The sequence below is a fragment of the Lissotriton helveticus genome, chromosome 1_1, assembly GCF_964261635.1.
Source record: "Lissotriton helveticus chromosome 1_1, aLisHel1.1, whole genome shotgun sequence".
Lineage (NCBI taxonomy): Eukaryota > Metazoa > Chordata > Amphibia > Caudata > Salamandridae > Lissotriton > Lissotriton helveticus.
In genome coordinates, this window is record NC_136057.1 from 277,134,117 (window position 1) to 277,151,875 (window position 17,759).

Sequence of the window (17,759 nt, forward strand, 5' to 3'; positions counted from 1 at the left end):
TTTAGGTGGACCTGGAGAACAATAGACCAGAGTGCCAGAAAAGGAGCTATTAGGAGAGAAGTCTATACTGAATGCTAGACTCTCACACTCCGGGATTGATTCGGGAGTGGTGCGGCAGCGATACTGATCTTTGAGTATGATTGCCAGACCTCCCCCTTTCCCCTCCGTTCGTTCTAATCTGTTAATTTGAAAACCGGGGGGGCAGGGCTGTGACTATGTGTGGCTCAGAATTGGGAGTGAGCCAAGTTTCTGTCAGAAAGACTGCATCGGACTTGCGTTCTTCTAACAGGAGAGCGATTTCTGTCCTGTGTTTTGGCAAAGACCTACAGTTAAGTAGGAACATACTATATTCCTGTCTGGTATCTAATGACTTATTAGTTTTGAATGTATGTCCACAACCGAAGCAGTATGGAGGAAGTTCGGTGGACATATAAGTATGCCTACAACATACCGGACCTATTGTCCTCGCGTTATAGATGGATTCTGGACTGTAGGTCCTGATGTGTGGGGAGCGGGATGTAGGGGGTGTGGCCCCTGGTCCCGTCCGGTCGCGGACGGGCGCAGACGGGCTTGCCTTTGGCGCGCCTTGGGCGCGCTGGCGGCGCGCCCGCTGCGCCCGTCAGCTGCGCGTCCGAAGAAGACACATCGTTATATGGGTGGGGGAGGAGGGCGTGGTCTAAGTTGTGGGCGTGGCCTAGGCTCCGGGGATGACGGGGATCCTCCTGCGACCCGCTGCAGCACCTTACTCGGTTGCGCAGGTATGCTCTATGCGTCAGATAACCATGCTATTTCAACATCTGCCATGTAGGTCAGCATGTCAGTCGTCGACACAGTTGGGCGCGCTTCATACAGCTGGCCATAAGTGGCCATAAATTCGTCCAATATACCTTTAATGTCACGTTTAAGAGTTCCTGAGTGGTTTTTGATTGCGTTAATGTGTCACGGCGCATGCCCCGTGCATATTTTCTGTGCCAGTGCTCTCCCAGGCCTACCACCCTCTCTGTATGCCCTAGCTACCTTACGTTTCGATATATACTTAAGCTCATCATTTGCGTATTGTTGATGTTCTGATAGGACCAATTGAATTTCCCCCAGTACAGCAGGGTCTCTTGTTTGCGCATATCTGTGCTCCAAAGCGCTTAATGTGTGTTCCCGCTTTTGCAATTGGTGTCTGATATCCTTGAGGATGCCCGCTGTTGTGCTGATGCATGCCCCCCTGACCGTCACTTTGAAAGCCTCCCATAGGAGGCCCGGGTCGTCAGTCGTGGGATAGTTAAGCTCGAAATAATCTACTATGGCCTTATGGATGGTGTCTGTGTATAGTGAGTCCAGCAGGACCCCGGCGTTGAACCTCCAAGTGAAAGGGGGGGACAAAATATGGCATTTGTAGGGCTAGTAACACAGGGCTATGGTCAGACAGCGTGCACGGCAAATGCTTAACGGAGGTAGACCAGGATGACAGTTCTCTCGTACCCAACCAGTAGTCTATCCTGGACCAGCTGTTGTGTGCTGCAGTGATGTGCGTGGCTTCCGTACGTGCCGAGTGCCTCTCCCTCCAGATGTCACTGAGGTTGAGGTCCGCCATAGCGTCTTGTAGAGTAGCTTGTGCCCGTTTGTGTGGTTATGTAGTGTTTGGTGAACGGTCCAGCCCCTCCCTCAGAGCAACGTTAAAATCTCCCCCCCATATTAGGTTCGTAACCTGCAGTTCAGAGATGGTATGCCATACCTTAGTATAGAACCCCGGGTCATCTATATTTGGGCCATATGTGTTTATTAATGCTAAGTGTTGACTCCTTACAGTACCCACCACTATGACACTCCTACCCTCCGTATCTTTCAGGACATTTGTGACCTGGAATTGGACTCCCTTTCGTATAAGAATGCTGACCCCTCGTGAATAAGATGAGTAGTGTGAGCTGTGCACCGTCTCGGCCCATCTAGCACCTTGTGTGGTTGTGGCATTAGCTGCAATGTGCGTTTCCTGGAGAAATGCCACGTCAACTCGTAACCTGTCAAAGTATGTAAATATCTGGCGAATTCTTTTCGGGTTGCTCAGGCCTCTTACATTCCAGGTAATAAAATGTAGTTGTGCAGATCATGTCACATCAGAATGCATTAAATACACAACATAAGAAACTGGCTAGCCATTTCGGCTTCGTCCTGTGAGGTGATGTGCAGACAAGGTCCCAGCAAACAATAACTTGCGACATCTCTAGTGAACTGGAGTTTGCAATGCTTCTCAGACATAGTGATCTAAAAGGAACAGTCCCCGAATCCCCCCCCTCCCACTTCAGCACCCAAACTTTGCCAAAGCCATATCCCTAAGTTAACCAAACAGCAGCAAAAACTGTTGTAGGGGAGCACCCACATGGGGGGTCCACCAGGTACACACGACTCCATCCACAAAGTGGATGTGGACGGGTGCCATACATCAAAACATAAACATTTGTTTAGTGCTATAAACTGTGCAATATTAGTCGTGACGGATTGGTTGCAGAGAAGTGATTTTTTCATACTTGTGTTCCTCATTAATGCACACCTCACGACAGCACAGCCCAGGGAGCACAGCCGTGGGAGCCCAATCAGTGCTACCTCCAGCAGATCTTCTCTGTCTATGCATATTATTAATTAAACCAATGTGCTTTATAAGATCGCATTGTATTGGATTAAAGCAGCAGATCGCTACATGTAGAGGAACAACACACCCAACCCTGCTTTCCTTCAATCCTTAACATTCCAGTGGAATGGCCGTTACCCACTGCGTGTGCAGTCGTCCAGCTCTCAGTAGGAGTTCCCAGCAGCCGTTGGGTGACAGTGTCCGCCGAGCACCGCCGCAGTAGGGTCTGTGCAGGTTGCATATATATACTATAGTGACATAAATGTGTGCGCCTGCCAAAGTGCACCGCAAGCGTCCGGCCCAAGCAGCGGCAGGGACGCCAGTGTCTCGTAAAGTTTACACTCTCGGCTCAGTTCGACTATACAATGAACATTTTTACCTGTGAAGGGTTTCTCAGTCTGCATCACTGTGTGCGTCTTCACGATCATTAGCTTTGCGCCGACGGCCCAGTTTCTTGATATATTCTTGGGCAGCCTGCGGCGTGAGTAGGACCGTGGACCGGCCAGCATGGGTAATTTTGAGCTTTGCCGGGTAGAGCATGGCGTACTCGATACCTAGATCACGTTGTTTTTTCTTCACTGGACTAAACTCCTTTCGCGCCATTTGAACTGCCATGGTGTGGTCCGGATAAAACTCGAGTCTGTTGCCCTGATGAGTAATGTCACCTTTTTCTCTGGCCAGTCTGAGGACCGTGTCCCTGTCCCTATAGTTAAGCATGCGGGCAATTATGATGCGCGGGGGAGCACCCGGTTTCGGTCTAGGTGCTAGTGAGCGATGCGCGCGCTCCACCAGGAACACTGATGACAGGTCTTCTCCGCCAAACAGCTCCTTAATCAGCGATTCCACATATTGTTCCATTTTGCCAGTGTTGGTCGATTCCGGCAGGCCCGCTATACGGACGTTATTGCGTCGGGACCTGGCTTCCTGGTCCTCCACTCTAGCCCGCAATACTTCCAATGTTTTTTCCATGCTTGCAAATGTTTTGGTCGTTGACGCTGATTCATCCTCGACCGCTGACAGTCTCTGCTCCGCCTCCACCAGACGCTCACCGTGTTTATCCATCTTGGCAGCCATGTTGTCCACACGCTGCGTCAAATTGTCCAATTTGCCATGCATCTCCTGTAGACTGTGTTGGATTGCTCGAAGCACGCTCTCCATACCGCTCCCTTCCTCTGATTCATTGTCACCGTCAGTTTCCGAGAGTGTAGTGGTATTTTTTTAGGGTTTTTTCGCTTCGAACTTAAGCTTCGTCTGCTGTTTCTCTGGCTTCCCCATTATATTTCCATGTGGTGCTGAGCCCTTCTACGTGCAGAAATGCAGGTGGCGAGAAGCGCTCCTGAGCCAGAGATCGCTGCTAGTCCGTGTAGGCACCAACAGCAGGGGTGGGTGTCGCCGAGTCCACCAGTAGATCAGCGCGTGCCTAGTTCCTCGCCTCAGTACACAGTCGATATTTTTAGATGTCAGTATTTGAATTCCATCATCATGCGCCCTTACCTCATTACTTTGGCTGGGCTTTGCTGTGATCCTCCCAGTAACTGCCGCGTAATTGTCTTTGATGTAATCCACTACAGGTGTGGTGTGTGAGCAGCAGTGCCGTTAAGGGGAAAGAGGAGCATGCTCATTAAGTTGGACCCCTGATCTTTAGGCAGCATCCGTCTTATCAGCGCACACAGCCTGCGCACGTCATTGTCCTCCCTGTAGTAGCGCCATTTTTGGGTCGGTGCCTGCAGACTCATCATGCATCGTATGTATAACATGTGTATCTTAGCAACTGTGCATTAGGTGCCATGCCTTCTCCCCTTCCAGCGAGGTCACCCCATCCGCAACAGTGAGCCACCTTGCAGCAGCCCGACCCCTCACACAACAGCGCGCTGTCCCCGGGACATGTTGGCAGCAGTGCCGAGGCTTGGCGTTATTTATCTATTCAGGTTGCCGCTTACAATTCAGCGTTATTAGGCTTTTTTTTTTAAAGACTAATCGCCACTTTCACAACACTTGCCGGCGGTGCAATGTCTTAATGCGCTCTTTCATAGCGCGGCAGTTGCCCCGGAGTCCGTGCGTTTCAGCCGCGCCACCATTTTAGCACTCCTGAGCACCTCCTGGAACGCAAACCTCGCGCTCACAGAACTCATGCCAGAACGCTCCGGCAACTTGGTTCGCTGGTTCCGATTTTGAATCGCTATCCTCCCTGGACATTTATAGAAAGGTAGGGCTGCCACCTGAACGCAGTCAGGGGTATGCTATTTCCCGGGCTCAAGCTCCTGACGCTGCCATTTTGTGCCCTCGAGTCGCCAGCACAGTTGCCTTTCCCCAAAAAATAAAGCTTGCCTGCTTATTTGACGGACCGCAGGTTCGCACAACAGATAGTCCTCACATTCCGATTTCCATTTCTGCCTTTTTCGATCACCGTAGTCAGCTGCAGCACTCCTTTAACAGCTATTTCTGGCACCCGTCCGGCAGAGCTGTCTCAGGAGCCAGCCATCCCGCAGTGCGCCCAATTACGTCGCACACACTGGTTTGCACTTTGTACCCCAGACTTGACGGCCACGATTTGCACTTTTCAGAATTGGTCACTTCAAACTAGGGTGGATTAAAGGTTTTGAGATTAAGTCTGAACAATCTGGCATTTTTAGGTCCTGCAATTCACAGCAATGGCTCTTTAATGCTTGAGGTCTTTCTATATTAACAATAATAATAATCGAACTCAGGTCTCACATCCAATCTACATTTAGCTCTCCTTTGCTGTCTCTTTTCTAGAAAGAATGAAACAATTTGTGAGGTTGTTGGGGGATGGGGATTGGTCCCCCGGTCTCTAGGGGAAACTGATTCAGCATTGCATTGGATTGCACATCCTGTTAATAATTACAATAACTTCCCAAAAGAGCTGCATGGCTGCCCACCTCTTTCGAATCCAAAAGCCAAGTCCTGGGCACACGTTGGTCAAATAAAAACAATGATTGTTGATGTTCTGAGCAATTGTAAAGCTGTTATTAAAGTCCACTCGAATAGTCAATGTGAATACGTTTAATTTCAAATAGAAAAGGACAAAGGTCTTTGTGGTTTTGTTGTGAAGTCACCATTATTTGCCTCCAGACTACTCTTCTAGGGTTTCCACGTTTATTGGTGTTTTTTTCACTTCACAAAAAATGCTGCCCTATCCTGCATGGGTGTTTTTTCTAGTCCACTTGTAACATGAACTTTTGTATAATTCCCAGCCCTGAAGAAGTCACAGGATACTTCCCATTGTGACGAAACATGTGTTAAAAGGCTGGTTGTCCTTTGTCCTTTTCAATTAGAGATTAAAACTATTAACATTGACTATTCGAGTGGACTTTACTAACAGCTCTACAAATGCTCAGAACATCAACGATCACTGTTTTTATTATACCAACGTGTGCCCAGGACTTGGCTTTTCAGTAACTTATGTGGGTTGATACCCACTTATACACACAGGGTATTCTCTCCGACCTGGAGGCACCGTGCTACACACACACTACTATCACTATAGGTACATACAGCAGGCGCCAAACTTCCTGGCATATCCACAACCCTATCTCCAAGAATCTCCTTCGAATCCAACTCCGAAATGTTGTCTCAAATGGTTCGAAGGAAAGTACCAATGTCTTGGCTAGGAAGCCCGATCTACTGCCTTTGCCCCAAAAGGCCTTGCTGCTACCAGATAGTTTTGAAATTCATAACCACAAAGTTAGCCCAGAGGTAAGAACTGCTGCCGACCGCCACTTATTCCTACGTAAAGCGACTCTTTGAGCATTGACTGGGCCCTCTGCCAGAGCTATTTTTTCTGTTCCCAGCTCTTCATAGCACTATTTCTTATCCACGTAGCGCTGCATTGCCACCCAATGCCAGGGTCAGACTGGCACATAAAATAGGCACAGGTAAATAAACGTGGCCCCATTAGTTAATTAGAAAACTAAACAAACATCCACAAAGCCAATATGTCTAGGCAATCCAAGAGCTAAAGGCATTGTCAATGTTAATGCGCTTGTGTGCGGCGCTATAATTGGGGGCAGTCCACAAAATGACACAGTCAAGTCACAGAAATATCAGGGGCATGTTTTCTTTCTGTTTCACTCCGATTCTGGGTAGGAATAAGATTCAGAGTAAATTATACATGTGCATTGCACTGAAAAATATTTTATATATATTTTTTTGCTTTGATTCTGTCGACTGCATTTATAATATTTTGAGCACCCACAAGATAGTGCGGGTTTTACTAAACTTCTCCCAGGTTTGTTAATAAACATTGGAGGGCTGTTGACAAACAGTAGGCTAATATAGCCCTATTTAAGTACGAAATTATAATTATCCCTGTTCGATTTTGTAGATTATTTTAGATAGAAATTCACATTTTAAGACAAAACAGGATTAAAGGGGTACAGAACAGACATGAAGGGCTAAGGTGAACATCAATCATTGGAAAATAATATGATGCCATAGTGAGCTACTGGACATATAGAACTGTGGACATGACAAAAGAGAGAAACATGGTTACGAAATTATTACACTATTGAGAGGAAAATAAAACTACATTGGAGATATAGCAGTAAAACAATCCAAGTTGAAAAAGTTAAAGGCAATATAAACTTGGCCCAGGAAGCTGCTCTCTGTAGCTGTCATTTTGGGAAATTCTCACGTCCGGCTGTGTGGCCAGTTACTGGCCTTGGAATACAAACTCTTAAACAGTGGTTGAAATGCATTAAACAAAATATAGGAACTGTGATTCTGCATGAAATGGCGGCGGAGTCAGTGAGTGTGGGGGTGGGATCAAAGGTGTGGCTGAAAAACAAAATATTCAATAACTTTTTTTGATGTTCCACAGTCAGGTAGCTACATATAAAATAACGTGCAGCTTAAATGAAAAATACATTAAAAAAGTTCCAACTGTGGGAAATGCAATATAGTACATTATAAAACCTATATTAGTTAATGCTCCTTAGATGTCTGTCTGTAACCAGAGAGCCACAGAATTACATCTTGATTGGTGAAGTGGAGAATAGTAACTTGTGTATTTTAAGTGTTACGAGGTCACAAACTGTGACAGAATGCACTGTGAACATGTAAGTCATTCTTTTACACTTGCATTATGCAGTGTAGGGTAGACTGCTACAAAATGCGCATAAACGTTTAAGGTTAAATTCTGCTTGCAAAATATAAATAATAGCAATACACAGACTGTCTACATTGGTATTTTTTTACCCAACTGTCACTTCAAAACCTCAGGGGTAGTGAGTGCAAAATAAATACAATTATTAACCCCTTGGCCGCGGCGGTAATTCCGTCGCGGTGCTGGGGGGAGAGGAGAGTCCACTCGGCGCCGCCATGCTCGTGACGGAACCACTCTGTCAGGAGCCATGGGCGCGCTGTGCTTGTGACGGAGTGGTTCCGTCACGGCCCTGCCTGCTCAATAGAACGCCCGCGCAGGCGCGGAATCCCTGCAGCGTGGGCGGGGCGGCCGCGCCGTGACGGAACCACTCCGTCACCAGCACAGCACGCCCGTGGCTCGTGACGGAGTGATTCCGTCACGAGCACTCAAGGGGTTAAAAGCACGCACTGAACAGCTCAGTTGTCATCTATTTGCACTACCACTTAAAAAGAATAGATCTTTGCCATCAGAAAGCTTCAAGTGCTTCGATCAATTAAAGCCAGTACCAACTCCCAAGTATCACTTACGTTTGCAGATTACCCTTTACATTTACAGATTAACTCACTGCACACATTTGCATTTCTTTCAGGCAAGCAGGCACACTGGCAGGAAGGCTTGTTTAGCTGAATGCCCAGCTTCAGTTTCCCAGCAAAGGAGACTCCCTGAATGACACATTAGCTGAGGGATTGAAAAAATCTGAATTAACCATCCTGGGATGGTCTTCTTTTTAGAAAAAGTAGGAGAACAGTTTTTTATAACTCGAGAAAAGTCCCAATGAATAAATACATATTAAGAAGCATTGTCTCACATATGTCATTGATTGTTTGACTAAGAAAGCAGAGGTTAGCTTCTTTCTTGTATTGGGTAATAAATAATTATGTGCATTACACATCGTGGCCTCGGTTGTTGAGCAAACATTCTACCTCTCGCCGATCCTCCAGCAGAGATAGCTTATTTGCAAAATCTCATCAGCACAGCTGCCCTCAGCTCTGCTTGGAGCATCCTGTTAAAACTAAAAACACTGTACAAAAAGCAGAACCATGTGCACAGCAGCTTATGCAAAGTAACATCTAGGTGTAGGAGAGACAAGGAAGCAGCCTAATGAGAACAAAGATGAAGGAGAGGCAAACAACGAAAGAAGAGGGGGGTGCAAACAATGATACAATGATGGGAGGCATCATGTCACTTAGTTGAAAAGGAAGAAAAGTTGCTTTTTGCTATGAGGACAGAGAGCTTTGGCGGGCTAAGGGGTTTATTTGTATTGAAAGTTGCTTCTCTATGGGCCATCGCTAAGTTTGTGCTTTTGAAAAGCAATATAAAAGCAACAAAAGCCAACCCACTTAATATTTCATTGAATTGATGAAACTGTATCATGTGCATATCTCAACTGTGAGTGAACAGATTATGGGGTAAAAACAGGGGGATTAGTCCACATAGCCAAGTCCCCAGTTCTGGAATTTGGTACTCACCCTGTAACACGGGCGCAGAGGCAAAGGGGTTCCCTCAGTTGCATGGGGCGCTCCCTGATGAAAATGAGGCGACGCCCTATGAAGATAGAGCTGACGCTTTATGTGCACCAGCGCTATTGGTATTACAGAAAGGGGGCGCACACAAGTCTGCGGTCCCTTCTGTAATACCAAAGTGCCCCTGGGGAAGCATAGCAGGCGCAAACGCCTGTTGCTGCCCAAGGGCACTTTCATAATACGGCTCCAGGTGTTGCAAGTGGCATTCTATGCAGGTGCTGTGGAATGCAGTCTGGGCTGAGTCTGTCAGTGACCTTGCCTTACAAAAGGGAGTGGCGATGGACGGAGCATCAGAACCAATCAAACACTCACACCCAGTCAAAAGATCTGGGTTTGATCCATCACCATTCTTTAGCCCACTCTGCCATCCCAGTGTTACTGTTACTACAGCTGTACTGACAAATTTGGGGCCGAGGCTGTCCACATCACATGGAGGTGGTAGGGTAGCATGATTTCTTAAGCTCCATGCCAGGAGAGGACATTAAATTAGGACTACAGCATACAACCTGCTCTATATCCAAGATTTTCTTGTTAGTTGATGAATACAAAGCCTTGGTGGATTTATTTGTTGGTGTTTGACACATGTTTTACTGCTGTATTGCCGCATATAATGCTGCCAAATGGCTATATGTTCAATGTGGCACCTTAAGCCAGTCCTAAAATTCTAGCCTACCACAAAAATACAAAGCAAAAAATACAAGTCCCAGAAACCTGCTGCTGTTATGAACGCAGGGTTAGCTAAAGGTCTCACACTTGTCACAGGACAGCTTTGGAGCACTAGCATGGATGCCCCATGACCCTCACATGACTTGCACCTACAGGTTTGAGCTTCAACTTCTTATGCTGCAGAACCACCTACTGAGCTACGTGCAAGAGAGTAATCATCAGATCCTCACACATTGCTGGAAGTATCTATCACTCTTGGATTAACAATTCACGCATTCTTATCTCTAGATGTATGGAACAAGTCTTGCTGAAATACACAATGACAAGAAATTGTTCTCTTATCCTCCTATTTACCCTACCAGTTTTGAAGTGAACGTTTTGGAATTCCATACAGCAGTTATGATTTCACAATCTATAGGGATTGTGATTTGCTGCCAACTGCATTGAAAGTGATATTTCTCCTAATTTCTTATAGTATATTAACATATTATTGATTTGTAGATCGTGCCTGAGCCAGCGCGCATGCAAATAGAAACCCCACCCACTCTCAGCCCATGTTTGCCATTGGCTTGTGTCATTGTCTGTCCTAAATGCTGGCTTCAGATTCATCAATAGGCTTGTTAGTCCCTCCTTAGTGCTGCCTCCTCTTGATTTGTCACCTCCCATGGCAACTGGCCCCCTTACTTCAAGTGTTACACGGTACGTTTTATTGAGACTGTGAGCATTATTTTCTTTAATGAGGTTCTCCTACTGCCTTTTTTACTCCCCCCCCCCCTCATGTTGTCCGTGCCTTTTCCATCCTCCCCCCGCCCGCACTCCTGCTCAGGCCTTCTTGCCCCGCCCACCCGTTTTCCGTACCTTCTCTCTACCCGCCCTCCCTTCCATTGTTCGAGATGACTACCATTTGCTATGCAATAGGTCTTGCGTAAATGACCTAATGCATTGCATATGCTTGTTATATGAATGCTTTGACTCTATACTACAGCAGCAAGCATTTGTTGGTTCTTTCTCAACACAGCCAACACAAACACTCCACTGTGCATTTTTTTAACAAAAGTGCAATATTTAAAATCTTACTTTTACTATCCACCGACCTCATGCAGCAGCAACACTCGTCATCGTATCCCTGAGCTTCCCTTCTTTTATGACTCTAAGGAGGGGGTGAATGGTCCTCCACATCACTACTGACTTTAAATCCCTCGGGACGGTCATCAAACTTTATTGATAACCTTCAGGCCTCAAAGTAATGCCATTCAGTAGTGGCCTTCAGCAACCCTGCTACATCTCACCCCAGCACTCAGCAGCCACTGGATGAACACCATCAACTTAGGTCACATAACACCGGTTATTTATAGCACATAGAAATGGCAGAGGTGCCACGTAAAACACTATGTTAAACACATTTCAAATTAGGGGCAACTGAACAGCCCTACTATTGCCTCAAAGAACATGTGATGCTGTTGGTTTGAATAATTTCAAGAGCCATCATTCATTCCAGTTAACCCTAAATTAAACCGTTTACAGCGGCGGCAATTCCGCCGGGGTGCGGGTGTTCCATTGGTTGGGCAGGGCCGCATTGGCCAACGGACGTGCGCAGCACTACCGAGGTAGTGCTCGAGACGGCCGTTGGCTGACGGGCGCACTTAAAGAGTTAAGGAGAAAAAAACACTGCACATTCATTCCACACAGTGTGGTGCCGGATGGTCATTGAGAACACAAACCTGAGTGACTGACCTAAAATCTCAATGCACAGATTTTAAAACAGGGTGTGCCCAAATTGTAGAGATAAACTAGTTCATACAACGTAACCTGGATGTCGTGCCTCTAGAAAAAAAATTTAAGCAGTCCTTGCAAGTAGAACTTTCCTCAATGGGGAAGAGGATGAGGATGCCCAAGTAGTGGAGGAGGAAGACTGACTCCATCACTACCCCCTCAGATAGCAATACCATGGGTAGTTGCTGAAGATGTAGATCTTCAAAAACAGTCCAAGAGCATAACCGTAGAGGCTAATCTATTGTCCATAGAAAAATAAAGAGTTGATATGGGCCTGGGACCAATGATCCGGTGGCACCAAAATAATAAATGGGGAAAGGTAGACTCTTTTAACTCTCAAATCCCCAAAATGATTGTCCCTAAATTCTTTGAGGGTGATGATATCATTAAGGGGTTTGTTGCATTTGAGAGAACCTTTCTTGGAAGATGTATCTACAGAAGCTGTGGAGTGCTATCCTATGGGAAATGTTCTCAAGGAGGTGCAGGGATAGACTCCTTATTGTCAATGAGAAAGATGCTACATCCTATGATCTCATGAAAGGTACCCTGATTGAGGGCTTTAGATTTAGTACAGAGGACTTTTAAGTTCCGATTCAGGGAGGCCAAAAAAACGCAGAGTCAGACCTGTGTAGATTTTGATGACTACTTAGTGAAAACACTAGGAGGTTGGTTAGAAGGTAACAGTGCACATGACTTTCAAGAGTTGTATAATTTGTAATGAAGGAGCACATTTTAATTGTCAGCAAGAGAAACTACATCAATTCCTGGTCCACTTTCTCCTTAAGAATTGGGGAAGAAGGCAGACCACTGGGTCATGGCAAGGATGACCAAAACTACCACTGGCGGGGGAGACCAAAAGAAAGAGGTCAAAAAGCCCCTACAAGGGAAAGGGGGTAATCCTAATTAAAAGGGTTTTCTTCAGACCCCCAAAACTCTTCTTAGGAGGGTGGGCCCAGAGACTCTTAACAGCCAAAGGATGGGTACCTGCTGAAGAACCGGGATCCTAAGAAGGCTTGGTGGCATGACTGCAGGTCATTGGGGCAACGAACTGGAGAACCTAGCTGTAAAAACAAGAAAAATATCTCTAGCCAACCTGCAGTAAATGCAGTTGCTAATGTTCAGATGGGATCCCAGGTGTGTGGTTTGACCATGTCAGTGAACCCACCGAGGCAACTCTAGTCTTTCATAGTGGGGTAGATATATCCTGTGCTGCCTGGCCCCCTAACATGCACAAATGCAGGCAGTAACCCTTGATTATTAGAGCAAGAATAGAGGCCTTGAGAGATACTGGTGAGGCAGCAACAGGTTCACTCAGATCAGTACCTGATTGGAAGGACCTATCCAGTCACCAATGCTGACAATGTCACGAAGAGCCATTCCATGGCTCTAGTATCTTTTAACTGGCGGGGAGTAGTTGGACAAATGGAAGTGGTCATGTCCCAACCATCCCTGTTGACTGTCTGCTTGGGAATGATTTGGAGACTTACCCTTGGGCAGAAGTCGAATTGAGGACTCATGAAAAACCGCAAGGGCTCCCTGAATGGAGTTAGGTCAAAACAAGAGCTCAGAGTAGAGCTCAGAGTGAAAAGGTGGTGCTGGATCCTGAAAGAGTGGACCAGCTCTCCAAGAGAAAATATTCTAAGTCGGAACCCCTCTCTTCAGGATGAGGACTTGTTACTCTCAGAGGGAACTGAGCGTGAGGAACTTTGGCCTTACACTGCATACGTCTTGGGCCCAGGGAGACCCTCTAGAAAAGATCTTTGCCAGGGACAAGAAACCTGTCCCACTCTTGAAAGCCTGAGGCAGCACGCTGCTGCATAGTAAAAGGGTGATATCATTGGCACCCATATGGTCAATTGGGAGGATGGGCTCCAATACCCTGAGGCCAGAGATCCCAAACCTAGTGCAACCAGGAGAGTGGTATTACCTCAGAGGTTTAGAGATTTTCTCCTCCTTTTAGCCCATGATATCACCCTAGTTGGGCACCTTGATCAAGATAAAACATGGAGTAGATTTGCCAATCACTTCTACTGCCAGAGATGTCCCAGAAGGTGAAAGAATTCGGTCAGTCCCTTGTCTCCTGCCAAGCCAGTGGTAAAGTAAGAGGCCACCTGAAGGCCCCCTTAATTCTACTTCCTGTGGCTGGGACACCCACTGCAAGTGTAGGGGTTGACATTGCTGGCCCCCTAGACCCTCAAACAGCCTCAGGGAACAGATTTATTCTGGTGGTAGTGGATCACGCCACCGGGTGTCCGTAGGACCACTACTGCTCTAGCTGTGGCCAAGGCCCTCCTTTGTATCTTTAACAGGGCTGGTTTTCCTAAGGAGGTAGTATCAGACAGAGGAACAAACTTCATGTCTGCATACTTAGAATACATGTGGGAGGAGTGTGGAGTAGCATATTAGTTCACTACCCCCTAACACTCACAAAACAATGGCCTGGTTGAAAGATTTAACCAAACATTGAAAGGCATGATTGGCGACTCCCTGAAAAACGCAGAAGGTCGGATGTTTAACTTACATGCCTGCTTTTCGCCTACAGGGAAGCTCCACAGAAGGGAGTGGGGTTCTCTCCTTTTAAACATCTGTTTGGGCATCTTGTTAGGTGTCCCCTTAGTCTACGATGGTTGAGTTGCAACCAGAGCAGAAGCCTGTGGACCCTAGGGCCCTCCAGGACAAGTGGAGTAGACCCTACACTGTCCTTAACAAAAAAGGGAGGTCACCTATCTGGTGGACCTTGGTAGTTGCAAATATCCCAGAAGGGTTATGCATGTCAATCGCCTGAAGCTCTACTATGACAGAGCTGATGTGACCATGCTCACTAACCAACAGCAGGCTGATTGCAGGCAAGTCCTCTATCCGTATGCTAAGCTCTTCTCTCTCACCCCTGGTCAGACTAGCTGGTGTACCAATGATGTGGACACTGGTGACAGCCTGCCTGGAAAAAACAAAATGTACAGGCAGTCTGAACATGGAATTAGTTCTCATTGAATCCTCAGAGAGCACCTGGGCCAGTCCAGTTGCCTAAGTCTCCAAACTCACTCCAAGGATGAAAAGAAAGAAATGATGTTTGTGTGGATTAGAGGTGGTCTCAACGCTACTATAAAGATGGATGCACATTAAATTCCTGGAGCATACAAATTGATTTACAGGTTAGGGATAGCCAAGTATGTGAGTACCTTTGATCTCACATACATGTACTAGCACATTGTAAACATTCTGGACATGTTAACATAGCAGGCGCTGTGCGGCCGGCGGCTAGTGGGTTGCAAGAGGCTCCCGTAAGGTCAGGACGGTTGTGCATAGGAGGTGCAGCGGTGAAGGTGAATCGGATGAACAACGAAATACAAGTTGCGGCATTAGCAGTAATATTTTGGAAAAATATACTTTGGAAACACATCAGGATTGGAGTTTTTGAGCTCGGAGCTCTGTGCAGCAGCGGGACGCTGTAGACTCTGAAATCGCCATTTCCATCTCCCCGTCAGTCTGCCGTCAGTTTGCAGAGGCGTGGAAGGCGGGTTTTTACAGGCGTTCGAGGAGAGGATCGGAGCGGGAAGATTTCTAACCATTACGGTCAGCGACTTCTGAGCCTGGAGTTCTTGTTTGGGGACGGTTTTGGGGCTTTTGGTAGGGGCTCGGCAGGGCGCCTATGGAGTTTGCTTTTCTCTTTTGCGAGTACTAGTTAACGGGATGCTGTGGGATTACACAGCAGTGGCAAAATCTTGAAAAGGATTGGGGTTGGAGTATTGGAGCGACAGGAAGACCCAGGCTGAGGCCAGCAAAGCTGAGTAATATTTAAGTGCTGATCCCGGAGAACATCTAGGGGCAAAAATGGTTCATCCCAAACCTTGGACTAACTACTGACGCCACTGAATAACTGGAATTATTGTGAAGGTCGTCACACGCCAGACTTTGCGGATGTGGACGGCGTTTTTTCGAATGCAGGAGAATAATTTCCAAAGATTGGTGCATAAACTGGAAACATGGAGTAAAGCAGTCAGTGAGGTCTCGACGTAATATCGAGGATTCCCCTGAACCGGTACCATATTTCAGGGAATATACACACAAGACCCCTGTTTGGTAAGTGACTATCAGTCTCTTCCTTTCCACGGTGGATTAGTGTTTCAGTGTGACATTAGGTGTTAAGATTGTTTTTTGTCTGATGTCTGGGACGCGCTTACCTGGGGCTCTTGCTTGCCCTGTCTGCCGTGAGGGAAACGGCTCACCCTGTGCTGGCTGGCTGTGTCAGAGGGAGCGACCGGACAGCGAGGCAGCCTAGCGAGGCTCACTGACGCTGTGAGGGGAACGGCTCCTACTACAACTCCCAGAAGCCCCTGCGAGGCGCAGGACAGTGACGCTGCAACTGCGACGACCAGCACCAGAAAAGTGCTCCCGCCCCACGCAACGCGGGACGCACGCGGACGGCGCCCTGGAGTAGCCCAGGACAAGGGCGGGACCGGCTGTGGCCATCAGAGTCCTGAAGAGGCCGGGTTGGCCTACCCCCTCGGCATTTCGAGTAAGGAGCAACGACACACCGTTCCAAGGTAACACTTAGCCCAAAATTTGTAGCCGATGATCATGTTCCTATTGAGCAAACGAAACGGGGCGGCAGGTACCCTGGATGACTTTATTGTAAGGGCTGAGTCTGTACTTATCCATTAAATCCAAGCAATGGAGAGACGGCTATCTTTAGATCTTGCAGCGTCCCAATCTCGCCCGTCCATTGGGGGAGCAAACGAGTTACTCCCTGCCTCTCAATTAGGAGCAAAATCCGTCCCATTAAGCCCGGACATACAGATAATAAATACCCCTTTGATTATGGCGCAGTCTGCTCAGGACCTACAAGCCCCAGCCAGTAATACACATGGCAAGGCAATCAAACGGCAGATATTGACGGCTTCAGTATCGGGTAGTAAAAACCTTAACCAGAGGGAACACAGAAGAAAATTCTTAGACCCCGCCATAGATACTATGAGGAACAACAAAGGTGGGACCGACACTGAATCACCTAATGTTAGATTAACTAATTCTATAACCACCCAAACTGATTTTCCCCCCGTCAGTGGCTCCCAGACAACAGACTTGGGCATTGAAATTCTGGACACCTTGACGGAAGGTTTTGAATCTAGGTTGGACGATTTAATGGGGATGTTTGCTATGAAACCTGATGGCCTGTGGAAAGAAATGAACAAAATTAATGATGTTGCAGCAATTACAAAAAGGGTAGGAGAGGGTATAATTGTTCTGGAACCCACGTTGTCTGGCTTATTAAATTGTGACAAGGCCCTTAACCCCCATAGAGTACCCGATGTTATGATACCATCTCCATTAACTCGGGGTGATAATTGTGGGGAGAGAGGGGGGCCAACGTAAAGAAAATGCAGCTAACTGCATACCCTCTAAGCCCCCCTTAGAGCTAAATAATGGCAGTAAAGATGCAACCCAAGTAACCAGAGAGTCAAGTGTTAGTCATAACCAGAATGTTTTGCATCTCCCACCGGACTCTGCACCATATGTACTGGTCCTAAGTGGAGTTCCCCCATTAAAAAGGGGACAGAGGGAGTCTTGGCCCGAATTGCAAAGAAAGTTAGTGGACTGGCTTTGTAAGCAAAAATGTTTTAATCCTAACAGAAGGAACGATCTAATTATGGCTAGACGAGTTGGGTGGATAGGCCCCTCTCATAAACATATCCAGGGGACTGTGTGGTCCTAAATTTTAGAAGGCCCCAGCAGGTTCGCCATCTCTTGTCAATTAACGATGCAACATTTAATCCCTATAGTGATATTAGTGCACTTCCTCTGGGCTATTTTTACAAACCCCGTACCGCCCCCAATAGTGGAACTGGAACACCTTTACCCCTGTGTAATAATTTTCATGCTTTTCAAAGTTTGGATCAACAAGACTGACCACCAATATCCCCAGATTTCGTGGCTGTTAATTTTTTACCACCCATAGTATTACTGACGGCATCACCCAAGGGAAGAAAGCCCCAGCATCAAGGAATGACGGGACAAG

General features: G+C 46.9%; 1 protein-coding gene across 1 annotated transcript in view; it reads left to right on the forward strand.

Moving 5' to 3' along the window:
* Positions 1 to 17,759, forward strand: part of LOC144769361 (cystine/glutamate transporter-like) — a 368,176-nt gene that overhangs the window by 10,262 nt on the left and 340,155 nt on the right. The gene's annotated exons all lie outside the window — the stretch shown is intronic.